At 41.4% G+C, this 16,761-nt stretch overlaps 1 protein-coding gene across 8 annotated transcripts in view; it reads left to right on the top strand.

Annotated features, from left to right (window-relative positions):
• Nucleotides 1-16,761, top strand: part of pcdh19 (protocadherin 19) — a 54,301-nt gene that overhangs the window by 34,478 nt on the left and 3,062 nt on the right. The window lies entirely within an intron of this gene.

The following is a 16,761-nucleotide window of genomic DNA, read 5'->3' as shown; positions in this document are numbered from 1 at the left end:
TAGTGTCCGGGGAGAAGCAAGGGAACAGACTCTGAGGGTGCTAGTGACAAAGAGAGCTAAATCTATTTTTTTTACTTCCTTTGATTGTCATAGCTCACACTTTAATTCCCCCCGGATATGGATGGATTAAGGATTAGGATTCATGTATTGTTAAATCTCTCGAGTTATCTCTGCAGGAGGTAAAGGGAGAGCATGATGTTGTTTCACAGTGTCCAATGTGTGGGTTTAGAGGTTTGTGGTCTTGGTTTTGGAATTATTACCAGGTCAATATGTAAGTGTTCTTCAAAAAAAAAAAATCCCTTCCTGTTGGCTTATTAGACTCAAAGGGATCCAAGACTGCTCAATTAGCCAGAGCAGGGAACAGGCCTCTTTTATTTCTGACATATTCCTTGGCCTCCACCTCTGGAGAATATCTCTCATCTATCTGTTAGCTCCCTATGGGTGTGTGCCTGAAGCTGGAGCCCAGGAATGGAAGCCCCATCCGTGGGCCGCAGACTTCTCCATATTCCCTTCTTCCATCAGCAGATCCGCAGGGTTTCACTGTTCCTAATTGATTTCAACTCCCCCCACCTTTTTTCTCTCTCTTTCTCTCTCCCTTCATATGTCTTTCTCATCTGTTTCCATCTACTGACTGCAGACATCTCCAACCCACATCTCCCAACTTTGTGCCAGTCAAGCAGTTCCCTTCCCCTGTTGAATTAAAGAAAGAGTAAAAGCACCTCACATGTTCCTGCTGCAAACTTGCCCTAAATTCAACACGGGAACATTTCTAGTTTGCAGTTCTCTGATCTACTGACGAAAATGCTGACAGGTGTCAGAATCAGGAAGGCAACAGGAACAGGGCTGTGCTGACAACACGAGAGGGGGGAGAGAGTCTGTGTGTGAGGGAGACAGAGATGGAGAGATGAGTCTAGTAAGCAGTCTTAGCGACAGAAAATAAAAAGAGGAAACAATCTCTCTGACAGGTAGGAGTGATTTTTTTTCATTCTCTCACTCCAAGATAACTCTGTGAATGTGCCTGAGGATTTGACTGATTCTCAAACAACATTTGATTGAATTAAGCATCAAAACTCTTTTTGTGATTCGGGCTGGCAACAACACATGTTGCTTTATGATATTTTATGATTAGATTAACATACAAACTCCATACTGGGACCATCCATTTTGATTTGGATTTGCCTAATCTAATGTGGAACCCGTGGTGGAGGTAAAATGGCTGACAGTGACAAAGAGCTCAGTGCAATACAAGCATTAAGGAAGATGGAGTGCACACACACTGCATGCTCAAAATACACCAGAGAATGCTTGCAAGCAGGTGTGGTGATGTCTGTAAGGAACAACCAAGATGCAGATTTTGCCTCTGAGATGTAAAGACTTGAGGAAGTATAAGGAAATAAAATGTCATTTCAAGCTGTGTCCATCTGTGATTATCTTTTTTATCGTGCTCATATCGCTGAGTGAAATTGTGTGACTCAGTGAGGTCTCTGGCTTTGTCTTATTGAAATTACACCTAATATAATAAAACAGAGCTGACCATTATTGGCTTTGCACCTGGTAAAATAGACGAGAGACCTCTGTCACTTAAAGGGAAGATGTGAATTATTTCTCTCTCTCTCTCTCTCTTTGTTTTTACATATCTCCCTGTGTAAAGCAAGCCTGTTTCTGCACAAACTACACTGCTTTTATGTCTGTTCTAAATTTAAAAAATTGGCTGTGGCCTCTTGGTAGTGTTTGTTTGCAGTACTCGCATAAGTAAACCAACAAATTCTTTAAAAATCATGTGCGAGCCCATCCCTTTAGTTCTTTAGTTAATTCCAAGAGGGAATAAGTTAAGAGATGTGAAGAAGGCCTTAAACAAACTTGACATGTTTTGATTCTCTGTTAAGTTTTTACAAGTATCGCCTCTAGCTGCTCTTCCTCAATTGCACACACTAACACAGACACAAACAAAAATGCATGAAAAAGGTCTTCTTCTCCAGCTCAGACTGAAAACATATAGTAATGTTATAATACTATAATGGCATCCCCTGAACCCTCATTCTGCCAAAGCTCTCCTGAATATACCCAGTGTATTTAATCAGCTCAAGAGGGGACTGCTTATCTCTCTGCACTTGTCATGGATAGCGTATTGAACATATCAGAGAGAGAAATGGGAATAGTTCATTATTTTCTAGGGCTTACAATGAGCCTGATGTATCTCATTGCAGGCCCTCCACTGACAGCTCATTTTCTAGACAATCCTGGCATTCAGTTCACAACGCGGCAGGGCAAGAGAGAGAGCGAAAGAGACAGAGAGAGAGGGAGGAAACACAGACACTGTGAGAAAATAGGGCTCCGGATCTCCATTGCTTATTCATGATGCTGTGGCATGCTAGGTGTGTTAATAATCTCTGCAGAAACCAAGTGAATCACAGTTGTTTGTTGAACACCTAGCCAAGCTGGGCCCCAATCGACAGCAGATGGGAAAACAGGGGGATCAGGATGATCCCAGACAGAGGGAAGGAGATTAAGAACAGGTAATGTGCTGAAGTTGATGGGGGCCGAGTGTGTATTAATGAGAGAGGAGAGAGTACCTGAATTTTAAATCTGTCTGAGAGTGTGTACACAGTATATGGAGTGTGTGTGTGTGTGAGAGAGAGGGAGAGGGAGAAAGATAAAGAGAAGGCACAAGGGAGAAATACTATGGTTTGGGGGAAATAGAGTGAAATTCAAGTAGCAGAGCTATAGCATTCTCTCCAGTCTACTCGCCTTTGTAGCTCCGATTGATTCTAGTTCTCGTCTGAGGAACCGAGGCAGCAGCCATTTTTCCTAACCGCACTATTGTGTTTTTAATTCTTTGAGGTCACTGCGTGGGCACAACCCCTTCTCCAGTGCAATACAGAGCAAACAGTAATAAGACTGTGGGTTAAAACAGAGGGCTGTACTGCAGCCCTATTTTTGTACTTAAATCACACACACCTAATGGACATGTGCTACTTATAATAATTACTTAGTAATCTTAGTAAGATCATTTAAATTAGATTGTTTACTTATTACGTTTCTTAATAGTCACTCTCTAGAGGTCCCTGTCCGTACGACACTTAAATCACCTTTCAGTGATTCTTGCTGCCCACAAATGTATCTCAGTCTGTTTGGCAGTTTAGACCATTACTGTATCTTTAATGGGACGAGGATCTTGTACCTCCAGTGTGATGTGGGCTTGCTGCCATGGATTCTAATCTGAACTCAATTTACATTTTACATAATCTTGTCTTCATGGGATGTAAATTCAACATAATGAGAGGTTAACAAAGTCTCCTCTGCCATGGTGTTCTTTATTTACGTTCTTCCCACCCACAAACAGTGCAAGTGCAGAGGCTGTCTCACGCACCCATATCGTGACAGTGAAACAGACAATGAAGCTATGGCCAATAATTGTTTTCCTTTGGAAAAATTGATGCAGGTTTTCATTTGATGTGTCGTTGCATGTCTTGAAATTTTACATATGAAGTAACAGTTAAAGAGACTGTCCTCCAACAGAAAATGACAGCATTGGTCGTTTCAGCAAGTGCCCCAAAATGACATGTGTTTGCGTTCAAGTGACAAAGCCCTCTAGCAGCCTTCCTAAATATGACGAGAGCAAAGGAGGAAGTCATGTGACGTTGTTATAAAACGACAAAGTCTGTAGAGGGAGGAGGTCGGGGTAGAAACGTTGGACACTTGACTGCTGTTTGTTTCCCGTTTCCTACCGACAGTTGGTGTCTTTTAACCATGACCAAGATTGTTCCCTAACTTCAACCAAGTGGTTCTAATTGCAAATGTAATTTAAACCCAAACAATGATCTCTCCCTAAACCTAACCAAGTCGTGTTTGTACTTAACTAAACCTCAACCATAGTGTTGTCACATCATAAAACAGATTTATTTGTAACGGTTTTGGAAGGCACAGACAAATAATGTCGTCCTGTCAATAGGGGCGTCGTATCAGAAAACGCTTCTACATGACATTCTAGAGGGAATGGAGAAACTACGTATTTTTGTGTGTCATTTGTAGGACAACTGATTAGTCATTGTTGTCTGTCGTGTCAGGAATGTAGTTTGTGTGCGTAACAGTAAAGTTGGCCACTAGAACCACTCTTCCCCCAGGACAGAAAATAGCAGCTAATACAACTCCAGACCCAATCCTGATACTCTGGTGACAACATGAGCTCCTCTCAAGAGTCCCTAATACACCTTTACGAAAGCATGACTTACCACAGCCTTGTTGCTGAAATGGTATGACTATAGACTGATACCATGTGGAGTAAACAAGCTGATGAAGACATACTATATACATAGACTAACTCAAAGGAGCCTCAGTGTGTGGCTGGAAGTGGGCACAGAGTGACTGCCAAAGCAAGGCTTGTATTACAGGGATCCCAGGATATCAGACACCAGGCGGCCTGTGCTCCCTCCAGGCAGGGCAGAGTCTGGCAGCTGGCCCGTAGCCCAGATAGCTATAATCAGCTCCATTACCTGTAGCACTGACTCCCATTTATGAGCCTGCATAGTGGAACCATTGCTATACTACGGGGATTAACGATGCTCTGAAATTTAGGAAAAGTACAAATAGCATGCAGTTGCACATGCTATAGCTACATCTGCTGCAGACACATACATTGTACACACAGGAGTGCGTTCGTAGCTACACGCCACACAAACGTGTAGTGAATGGGGACAGATTTTCTAGGCATTATGTGTCTTGGCACCAGGCATTTGTTTTATCTTCTCCCTCTGTGAAAGGAAAGATTAAGAATATACTCTGCTCTGTTTAAGGGGAAAATCAGCTGTCTTCTGACAAGTACATTGTAGCCCGCAGTTTTCTGTCCAGAATACAAAGAGACATTTATCACTGCAGCTGGGGTAAGGGAGGAAGAGAGAGAGGGGGGTCCTCTGTGCTGCCGCAATGTGCATTTCTTTCTTTTTAACCCCTATTACTTCCTTTCTGTGGGAAAATCACTATACCTCCATCCTCTTTAATCCATTTTAGGTTTCCTACATTCTATTTTTCTTTCATTTCATTGTCTCCCCCAAATGCCTTTGTCATCTCCCCTCTGGTTTTTATCTTAGTTCTCATCACCTTGTTTCTCCTGACAACATTATAACTCAGATGGAATATGTAGCAGGAATATGTAACGTCCTCCTCAGTTGTGGCAACAAAAGGTTACTACCTCAGGCATACTGCTATAATATTTCCATATTTTGCTCTGCTCATTTATATTCAGTGAGAATGATTTATTCTGTAACATTTTATAGCCATTGAAATGCAGAATTTCTCTGGCAGAGACCATGCATATACTGTAAAATATAGCGTGGCAGAATGAGCTCTTTGGATTTGTACTCAGTAGAAGTTAAACAGAGGCTAAAGAGAAGTCATCCAAATCACCTCTATCATTACTATCTTTCATTCACCAATTAGTGTCCGTGTTCCCTCACTGTCCTCTAGATGACCTTGCAGGGATGAGCTCACTATGTTGTAATTCAACATTTTGGAGTAGGTCTCAATAGTGGGAGGCACGTTGTGGCTGCTAGTGACCCAGATTATAAACTATTGATGAGAGAGTGAAGGCACAGTAACAGAGAGGAGGGACCTGCTTGCTGAGGTGTCCGTGTGTGTGGACCCAGGAAGCATCCCCCAACCTTTTCTTGGCCACCGGTCTCCACAAGACCTTGCTTGGATTTTGTTTTTCAACATGTCTTCATATTCAAGAACCTCCCACTCTTTTAAACCTCTGTGCTCTGTCTGTTCCTTATTCAATGAATTAACATGCACTCTAGTAATTCAGATTAAGGAAACACATTATTTTAGTTGAATAAAGATCAAAATTGTAACGCGCATGACCAGAACACCACATTGAGTTTATTAGTCAATCAAAAACGACTGTGATATTTGCACACTGTAGTCGGATTTCTGCGTGTTTTTACTCTGTTCGTGGGTGAGAGCTGAACAGGATGGTATTTCTACATTGTGGTGTAGCTGGCGGTGGTGGATAATCAAATTAAAGTAAATTCATCAACATTAAAAACATTATCCACAAAGGCCTTCTGTTTTTGTATCGTGTTGCTAATAAGATGTTTCCTTTAGTATACCACACATCTTTCTGTACATTACGCTAATTATTATATCACATTCATATATCATGTAAAATCAGGTTAGTGTGAACCATATAAATAATACAGTAACTGTTACATTAATCTGCTTATTTACAGTGATATGGTTATAGTGTGCATAGTATGCAAAAAAACAACAACAACATTTTGGTTAATTCCAGGAGGCTTTACTGTTAAGGCACAGAATTCACCCAATGGATGCATCTTGCCATCCAAATGTGACTTTTCAAACCCCGCTGTCCCCCACCTCCTTGAAGGGGAGGATAAAAGGTAATGGGAGAGGTCGGCTGTTAAGTTTAATGGCAGACAGGAAAGTCTCAGAATGACTCTTTTTAATGATGTGCCTGTTCTCATGCAACCCTCATTAAAGATGAGGCCAGAATGCATGCAGAGGACAGAGAGGGAACTGTGGCCAGACACTGCACTATCCCCCAACATCTAGAAGATCTGCAGTGGGGGGTCTCAGGCTCTTTTGTGTGTTCTCTGGCACGCCGTAGAAATCCTGCGCTCCTTCTGTATTCAGCTCACATTAGCATCAGAAAATAAATAAAGCAAGCAATCAGGCCGTGACCTCCTATATTCACAGTGATGCCAGCCCCCCACCCACCGACCCACCCTCCCTCCTCCTCCCCCTCCTCCTCCTCCTCCTCCTCCTCCTCCTCTGCACTCTACATAGGTTTAACTAGCTTGGATTTGCAACTGAATGTCAAGCTTGGTGTTTGGCTTAACCATAAAGCAGGTTGTTCCTCAGCTGTCTCCAGAGAAAAGGAACTCGAGGAGCGAGAGGAGCGAGGGAATTGGATCTTTGACACCTGTCACTTCCACTCTGCTGCACCTTGCTCCCTTGCCACACATAAGGACTTTTCATGTCACAGCTCAGCATGTTATCATGAGTGGGCAGAGGGCTTGAAAAATCCAATTACTACCACTGTGTCAGACCCCTACCATCATCCTTAGGTATGCTATAGTCATGTTCCTCAAATCAGAGAAGATGTGCCTATTAGTTCCTTCTCTTTTCTTCAGACCAGTCTCCTACCTCCATTTCAATCTGTGTGTCTTAGATACGAGCTGCAGCTCTTCTCATGGACTGCCTCAGTGCTGACAATCCTTTATATAGTGTAGCACTGGCTGGTGGGTGGCTAATGCTACGGACATTGGTTCTGACTGTCTGATATTAAGTGGTGTCATGGTGCAGACCTCACTGTGGTGAATAATGGAGAACCTGGGAGAGAATCAGCATGCCTCCCAGATGCCAAACAGAATGGCCTTTGTGACAGGGAAATAGAAAGGGTTAGAAAAAGGGTCTCTCTTGCTTCTCCTCTGCCCAGTAGGTATAAATCTAATGCATCTCCACACAGCAAGGGCATCACTGTGTTTTCCTTATTTCTTTTATGTGCTGCTCATCCCTGAGTGACACTCTCAATCTGGTTCAGTGGGAAACAGGGGGACTGTCTTTTCAAACCATGATCGTGTATCCCAATGTGGCCCACCCCCTCTTACTGTATATGTTTCCACACACTGAGCTAGACCTGTCCATCACACTTACATACCACCACACTCACCATGTTACAGTGTCCTACTTCCAGAGGTTGTTAAAATTGTTGGGAAAAGGGACAAGTTGATTTTTTTAAAGGAAGAAAAAACAGAAAATGAGAGACATAGGGACCATGGTGCTTCTGCAACAAGATAAAATGGAATATAAAACACATAGTCCTGGCTGACACAAAGTGAACATGACTGAATGAGAAGCCACATTATATTAATTATGTAAGGCCACTCTTTGAGACAAAGCTGAAGTTCAGAGAGAGAGAGGAAATGCTAAGATATTGGTATGCTGCCCGGTGTACCGTCCTCTTTTGTTTGGAGCTGGACACTGGCGCTGAAGTATTGTGTTTATTTCAGACAGTTAATATAAATTGCACTTGAGAAAGAAAAAAAGAATCAAAAGAGTAAAACTATGAGAAATGTCTCTATATGGCAAATGTGAGAATATAATGGTTTCTTACTCTAGGATGTTTATGGGTTATAGATTGTTCAAAACCATTAAATCATAAATCTATTTCCCCACACTTATTAGTTAGACAGATTAGTTGTGTTTTTGACAGTGGAGATTAAAACCTGGATTCACAAATAGAAATCTTGTAGTTGGTGAAACATCTTTAATTTGTCATGCACCTCTTGTTTATTAAGGAATAGATCCATGCCACACAAACTATTGTTTTCCATCATCCAGTGTTATATTTCCGTGAAATTTGCAGTTTGTATTTTCTCTCCTGCCCATTAGAATTGCTAAAAACTCACACTTGTGTAATAGGGATTTATTCCAGCTGATAACACAGCTATAGATGCAGTTAAGGGATGTCTAATTGTCACTCCTGGTTTAGGAATTAAATAAAGTGACTTTAGTGACTCACCTGACATAAGAACTGTTTTTTCCTCACAGTTTTGACATCTGTGATCACAATCCATAGCTAATTCAACTTCCCCTCTCCATCCCTGCTCCCTGTATAGCTTTCCTCTACCCCCCAGCCCCATTCACAGATGTAAATTAAGAGTCTGTTTCTGTCCCCCTTGCTTCTCCCAGACTCAAGGGTTTAGGAGGAAATTAGCTTGCTAGCTCGGTCAAGCTTAAACACAGAAATGCTGCATTTGTTCCAGTGTATTTAAAGATGTCCTCTGCCGATGCATTGTAGAGGAAACGAGCCAAGTAGACAGAGGCAGGCAGGCAGGCGGTCTGGCTGGGTGGCTGGCTGGCTAGCAGGTCTGCAACTGGGACGCCAGGGGCCTGCTGAGCTGAGTTTTGGGAGTGCATTGTAGTGTTGCTGTGGGCCTGAAGCACCAGAACACAGGTTAATTTGAAGCCCATCATTAGAAGGGCAATTTGGACGCGGAGAATTGACAAGGGTGACATTTGCTGTGTCATTATAGTATTCACACACAGTACAATGCAATACTTCGAACTTCTACCTTGATCAAAAATGAATACAAAGCTGGAAAGTAAGTATTAGGTGCAATATTTTATTTAGGATACACTTATTATGTAATCAGTTTGAATAATTGTTTTTATTTTTAAGAAGGGTATTTAAATAACAATCTGCTTCAGACCATGAAAGCAACAAAATACCTATGAAAGAGTCAAAGGTATCCTGCATTATATTAATGAAACAATCATTTCAAAGCTTACTTACTGTAGATTATATTATCTGTTTATTATCTTCAATCAAATAAAATTACCATTCTCTCCCATTTGCCTTTCAGACACTTTTAAATGATTCATCCCTGCATGATGTTTCCCCACAATATCCTATTTTAACTGGAAGAAATCAAATTATGTGAGTAAAATGAGCTCAAGTTGCAATTTCATTTAGACTTTAATTGCATTCTTTTTCATCCTGTATCTTTCATATTTTAAAATAATTATCCCTTTAAAATACTTCTAACCCAAAGATGAATTTTCTCTGATGAAATTCATCACTGAATTACATCCCTGATTAGTTTTTCTTGCAAATGTTATATATGGCCACAAAAGTATCTAATTTACTACCACAAACTTATTAAGCTGATTTCTTGTTCCAATGACAGCGATATGGTTGGCATCATTATCTAGCAGAGGAAAGCACGGATTACAAGTTCTTTTACAATTTGTCGTTATTAGCTCTATGTATATAAACCCAAACATTTAACCAAAATACACTTAATGACCATCGTCATAATGCATTCACAAGAAAAATATTACTTAATTTTCCAACACCATTTACTCATTGGTTTTTGGTTATTTTTGTACATGTGACTTTGTCAAATAAAAGTGTAACTGAAACAATGATGTTTTAGCCAAGTGCTTTATTTTTACACATAGATTGTATAAAACATGGACGTAGTGTCCATGACATCGCCCATAGGTTTATGAAGAGCAGTTGTGAAGCTCAAAGTGGGAGGCTCCAGTGGCTCCAGCCGTCGCCATCTTGGCAGCGCCTGACTCCAGCTAATCCCAAAATGGGCAAAGAGGCGGAGCTGAGGCGGGCCGAATGAAGCATGGTTGATGAACCACCTAGCGGCAAGCCACCTGATAGGGCACCCACCTGTCACTCAAAGTGACCACGTCCTTAATTATGCATAACTTTAAGCCTTAATATAATTTATACCGGTAAATTCTAAAAAAAAATTCACCCCTCTCACAGACCAAAACCGTTTTTTGTACTAGGCTGTAAACTTATTTATTTCAGCACAGTGATTTGACACAAACAGTAAAACCTCAACAGAATCTGTTTGATCTGTTGTTACTTTTCCAGCATAATGATCTGTATTTCTGTGTCCAGTAAGGGACTCACACAGGAAAAACGCCTTTTTCAAGTCTCTGCATGCTGCCGGATTGGCAGTGTGGTTGAAGTGGTTGTAGTTGGGCTCTGTTCAGGCAGACATGACTCCCAGAGGCTTTCTGATATTTTGTGGACACATAAGCGTGTTGTTCTGGTGCTGTTGCCAATCTTGAGAACCTCTCTGCAACCTCTTTTTTTTTTGTTTATCCAAGTTCAGCCTTATGCAGCCAGACTTTGTGCCTTTCTGCCTGGGTTAAATCCAGCCCAGAGTGCCTGTTGAGAGAGTTAAACAGTCACTGGCTCATGTAGTGTGTGAAAACAAGGGCATGAATTATGGTCTTAAAACCTACAGATCTGACTACTGTAAATCCTGCCCCTCCAAGCATTGCATATGTCATGATAGAAGCCAAGGGTAATACTTCTAGAAAACTGAGACACTGCAACCTCTAGGAGGCAGTGATGGTAGGAGCAGGGCACAAAAGGTGAGGGAATCTTTTCAGTAAAATAGTATTTGTTGCTGGGGCATTGAAACCAGCCCACTCATGTATGTCATCATGACAACCAACTCGCATTGTTTCCACTACATCAAGCAGTCCATTGGCTAGTGGTCCTGCTTTTGAACAAAACAGTGCTCTGCGATGACATAGTGATTTATAAAACAGCGTAGAGATTGCTTTTTTTCCTCCCGCTGCTGTTACACAGCTGTTAAACAGATGCTGTTTGTACCAATTTAGAAGCTAGTGCATTGTTTGTCAACACCAGTTTGGAAATTCATTCTTTATACCAGGACCTGCTGTAGCATGTACAGGCTGGGCTGGATGGGCCAGCAGCGAGAGGGGGGAACACAAACAGTGGAAGTAAACATTTGCAGAATTTGGCTTGAATTGCTGCTAGCTTTTAAAACAATTATTGACAAATGCGTATAAAGAATTCAACTGTAAGACTGGCTCAAAATGGAGTTAACTTGCCCTTTGGATCAGCTTTTGGGTGGATAGAGGCAGGCCTGGTGGAAGTGACAAACTGTCAGACGCTCTCTGCAGTGCTGGATGGATTAGACAGTGAATTTGTTCTTGATAAATTGACTGGTACTAATGCTCAGAAATAGAACCAGGGCCACATGAACCCCTGGCTCCACTAGCCGTACGACAGTACTAACAACGCTACCCAGTGAGTCTAATTTCCTCGACAATTAATATTTGACTGAGAGAGTAAAAGGAAATCTGGTCAGACAGATAGAAATGAGAGGAAGAGATTTTTGGGTGAAGGATTTATTTAATTACACCAGTGTACGTGAGACAGCAGTACTGATGAGATGAAAGAGGAGGACAGAAGGAGGAGAAGCGTAAAGGATGGGCTTGTGCTGGGAGCTGCGAGGGATGAATCTGGGGGTGTCGGGGGGGGTAGCTTGATGTGACTGAACCAGATGCTGTGGGGAGAAGGAGAGGACTCGATGCTGTGTAGAGAATGATGGCTTGCGTGGCGCAGTAAGGGTGCCCCTCTACTGTTTGTAAAAACAAGACCATCACACTCCATCTTGCCGCTCCCGCAGGAGCCAGGCCTCCAGGCTGATTTATGGCCCACAGACTGAATTGGCTGGCTGGGATGACAGCAGTGCTTGGACTCTCCCTGGTGAGTAGTGTAGGAGGCTGCTTGGCCAAGTCTCAGCCTCAGCTGGCTGTAGAACTGCCCTCTGCTGTAGTTAGGGCAGACTAGATGTTAAGCTCCGTCCCCAGTGTTAGGATCAGGTAGGGCCAAAGCCTGTTAGGTCTCAAGCGTGCTTTGGAGCGCCAACCAACCACAGACAGTCATCCTCTATGCCATAGTGCTGGTGCCATATTGAATTTTTCCTCCCCCTGTGATACTTCCATCAGCTTCTGCATCACAGGCTCCATCAAGACGCTGTAGTAACAATTTAGATTTAATCAATCTTTGCCATGTGACTGCCAGGATGGAAAATTAATATGGAGAGCAATTAGAAAACAGCCATCTCACTGTCAAAGATACACCAAGATGAGAGCAGAAAAGTGGGCGGCATTTTAGCAGCAAATGAAATCCTTCTGTACACCACTCAGACATGGTAGGGAGTGTAGGCTCCCAGGCTGTCCTCAAAAAGGGTCACCACAACCGCGGTCACATTTATTCAACTTTCTGTAGATTGAATTCTTTTGGATTTAATACCAGTCCTCTCACACAGCAATGAAAAGAAACACAAAGCATAATGTCAGAGTTGCTGTTTGCTCTTTCAACAGCTGAATAATTGTCTTTTCAGACTACAGATAGGCTATATTTGATAGCTTTGTCACAGCATTCTGAAAGGGTTTAATATCAAAGACAGTGAGGAAAGCACGGGAAATCAAAGCAAATCATAAATGCAAGCCACAAGTAAAGCATATCTTGGTTTAAATTGTTCTAAATTATTTTCTTTCATAACAGCTACATCTAAGTAGCATCTACATTACACTGTCTGGCTGTCTGTTTAGGATTGTCTATTTTCATATGACAAACAGATCCAGGACATTTGTTGTTACTGCTACAACAAAAATGTCAGCTTACAAAGGAAATACAAAAAAAGTAGTTTAAGCCAAAAGTGGCAGACATTCTTTATAAAATGATTTATCATGCCACACTGTTGTTCCAAATTCTTTTTAGGGTTCATCATGCTGTAAAACCAAACTGACTGAATTGTGTCATACTGCAAGTTCCCATCGCCTTGTGGCTCCAGTTAAACTAAGAAATACAGGATGGAGATTTTGTCACCTGAATCTGGGTTCACATCAACTCAGTCCTGTCTCTGGCCCTCCAATCTGGCCTTCTGTTTCTTGTTGCTGCTTACACACATTTTATAGGATTACATCATTGTTTTCCACCTTGAGGCTGTGTGCGCTACTTTTGGAGGGAAAAGCGCCTTTGTTTTCCAAGCCAGGCTCCATGTGTTAGCCAAACAGGACGCAAAATAGCTGGCGAAAGCTCAGGGAGTTTTTTGGGGGGAGTTGCCTCTTTCAGTGAACACATCCCTTCCCTTTTGTGTCAGGGGATTTTAGTCTTTTGCTGATTCCTCTATTTTTGCTACATTAGCAACAAACAAATAGCACCTCCAGCTGTATGACTTGAAGGGATCATTATATGCGGTGCACAAGGGTAGATTGAGGAGTGGGTTTGTCAGGTTGTGGGATCCCCATGCTGAAGCTGAAGATCTGTCTGCTGTAACTTGAAGTTAAAATGCCTTCATCTGATTGAGGGAAACAGACAGGATTGAATCGGCTTGCTGGCAGGCTGCAGGTGCAAGATGAAATGGCAGGGAATGTGTGGGTTTTCTCCCTGTGCTGATGCAAAGTGATGCTATTCCAGGTGACTACAAACACAAAAACTTGGCCAGCATTATCAGGAGAGGTTGGCTTTTGTATTTGAAGTGGCAATATTTATTGTATTCCAATGCCATGCGCATCATTACATACATAATTTAAAGTGTTCCCCAGTGCCAGTCTTTGGACATTAATTCAGTATTAAAGCGCAGTATGTCTGATTTGATAGCAGTGCTGTGCTCCTTGATACATGTAGTTTTTTGCCTCCACTACCATTAGACTGTTTGTATTTTACATGTTGAACACTAAAAAACACAGGCAGCCTCCACTTCCCGATGGACCTCCCTCAGTAATTAATAGGTATTAAATCGTAGATAGGAAATGTTCTCAATGACATCCTGCTCTGCTCTGTACTTTATGTCTGTTCCTCGAACTGATTGGCAAGCTTATTTTCCTGATGACTTTGAATACACATTCACAGCAGGAGGTGTCTTCACTGTCTTCTATTCTGTACTTGTTGGCTTCCAAACCTAAGTACCACTGTAAAAGCCATTAATTCATCTCTTACAATTACAGTTTGCTCGTTTTTTGGAATAGGAGGAGATTGTGTTTTGTTAGAGGTCGATGGCCTGTCGCTTTTTTTATTTCAATTTGGTCTCTTCCATTTTTTGTGGGTCTTTTAGAGCAACATCTGCGTTTTATGAAGCTCTGAGCAGAAGCAGGATGTGTGAGTGTTAATAGCATTTGGCTTTCATAACAATGTCATTTACAACCCAGTTGCTCTCCCATAGACCCCTGAAGGAAAGGAGAGAAAATGGCATTCACTGCATATGCATGTACTGCTAAGTAGAGAGCATACAACTTGTGTATATTTCTTTGTGCCTCAAGGCTTTTCATGCTTTAGAAAGTGCTTCAGGCTGTAGAAAAAAGCCAAAGTATTTAGAGGAAATTGCATTCATTACCAAGATGCTTGTAAATCTTTAATCAGTGGAGAAAAAGATCTACTTTGTCAAACATGTCAAACAAGATTTGGGGAGTACTTTCAGATTGCTAAATGTAGAGCTAAAGTCTAGCATTTGTGTACAAGTTTGAAATGTATGACACAACTTTCAAATGCATATTACATAGAGAGTTCTTTAATGCCAGCATGTACTAAAATATAATATTTCCAAATATACTTTACATTGCTGCTATGACTGAAATATTGACTGACCTAAAGCATTTTTATTGTTAGCACTTTATCAAAGAAATTGCATCAAAAAGGGTTAAATTCAAAATACATTTAATGACAAACCAGTTACATAGGATTAAAAAAAGGACATGGGATTTGAAAAGGCTTTAAAAATATTGTCACAGTACAATCTAATCCAGTGTGTGGGCATGTTTTTTTTTATTTTATTCATCACTCTCCATTATATTTCTGGTACCTGCTAAAGACTTTTAGCAGGTACCAGACTCTGTTGTGATTACATTATTACATTCTGATTGGATCCCTTCTCTGTAAACAAAATCCCCAGCTTCCTGCCTTTTGTCTCCTTGATTGCCGCCAGTGCAGTCCCTTGGACCAATCAGCATTCATGCAGATTTACATACATACAGCAGTGCAACTCATGGAAAATAAATTCAGTTTGCTCATTCTTACTTTTCGGCCTCATAAAATGATTTTAACTGTATAGAGATTTTTATAAAACTGCCTATTCATGCTGTTGTATGGACAATGTGGATAATATTATGTAATGATCTTTCATAAAGTTCATATTTTTTACACTGAAAGAATTTCTGTAAGATGTTAACTTGTGTTTTTGTAGACTACGTCTGAGATGCCTATTACAATGCCGTCCCTTGTAAGGAAGAGGATGTATCAATCTGCTTTTATTGGAGAGAATGGCATGTCTGTGTGTGTCAGTGTGCGTATGTGTGTGCATGTAGACACAAACATGATCAAAGGAAGCTAATTCTGTGCCGCCTCTGTCTCACTATGAAGCATTCATGTGGACATTGGTCACTCATTCTCTGCATTTTTGGTGCTGCCGTTCATGCTTTCAGCCTTCAAGCATGATCATTCCTCCAGAACTCCACTTCCCATATTTGTGTTCAAACAGCTCATGATACCCTTTACTCATTCATTCAATCATTTAGTCACCATGTTATCTGTCAGTCTCATCAGATTATACTTTATGAGAGACAGCTCTGGCATATCTGCCCCTGAAAAGCCTGTCTCCAATCTTTAAATATCGATCCCCAGGGCCTAAGCAGAGGTGCCTCTCATGAGTGCAGGAAAGAGGAGAGAAAAACAGATCATTAGTGATTTTAATTAGGTGATCTGTCAAGCTGCGATTGCCAGATGTAAGCGTATGCATTTGGGTCGATGGCAATCCCTCTCACAATCCCCTCTTGTCACCTTGGGCCTCTGGAATGGAGGATGACTCTTGCTAGGAGTGAAACAAGCAGTAGGGGAGCGCAGAAATGTGTCATTGCGTATCTGTGTGGCAGGTTTTTTCTCAAGACCGGAGCAGGTGGAAAACGCAACAGCACAGTGGCATCGAGAGACTTTGGAATTATGTTTTCTAGGGCTGAATAATTTTTCAAGTGTGTACCATACATCTGTATTATCATGATCAACGGTTTTATTAAATCTTCAGAAGACAAGTGAAATAATGTAACGATTTCTAGCACCAAGCTCTTGCTGCAGTCAGATGGTATGTATATGTGAATTAAAGCAACCAGGAAAAACAAAATTACAGCATTTCAGTTAGATTAAGAGAGTATGACACTTTTTTTGTTGTTTCAAATGTCTTGAGAGTCCTTCCCCTCCAACACAACAAAGTACGAAAGAGTGCAGTTATACAGACTCAGGCAAATCTTTTTTTCACGCCAGCGTAAAACATCATTACATATTTATAACTCGGCGCCAGATGACAGAGACAGAGAGGGAGAGAGAGATGAACAGGCAACAACATCGCAACTCGTCTGGTGTCTCTCTCTGTGAGATATCTGATTGCACTGTTTAAACCT

Source organism: Siniperca chuatsi, linkage group LG8 (genome assembly GCF_020085105.1).
Source record: "Siniperca chuatsi isolate FFG_IHB_CAS linkage group LG8, ASM2008510v1, whole genome shotgun sequence".
In the NCBI taxonomy this organism is placed as follows: domain Eukaryota; kingdom Metazoa; phylum Chordata; class Actinopteri; order Centrarchiformes; family Sinipercidae; genus Siniperca; species Siniperca chuatsi.
Note: the sequence above shows the minus strand (reverse complement) of the source record. Positions and strands in the feature narration are given on the sequence as shown.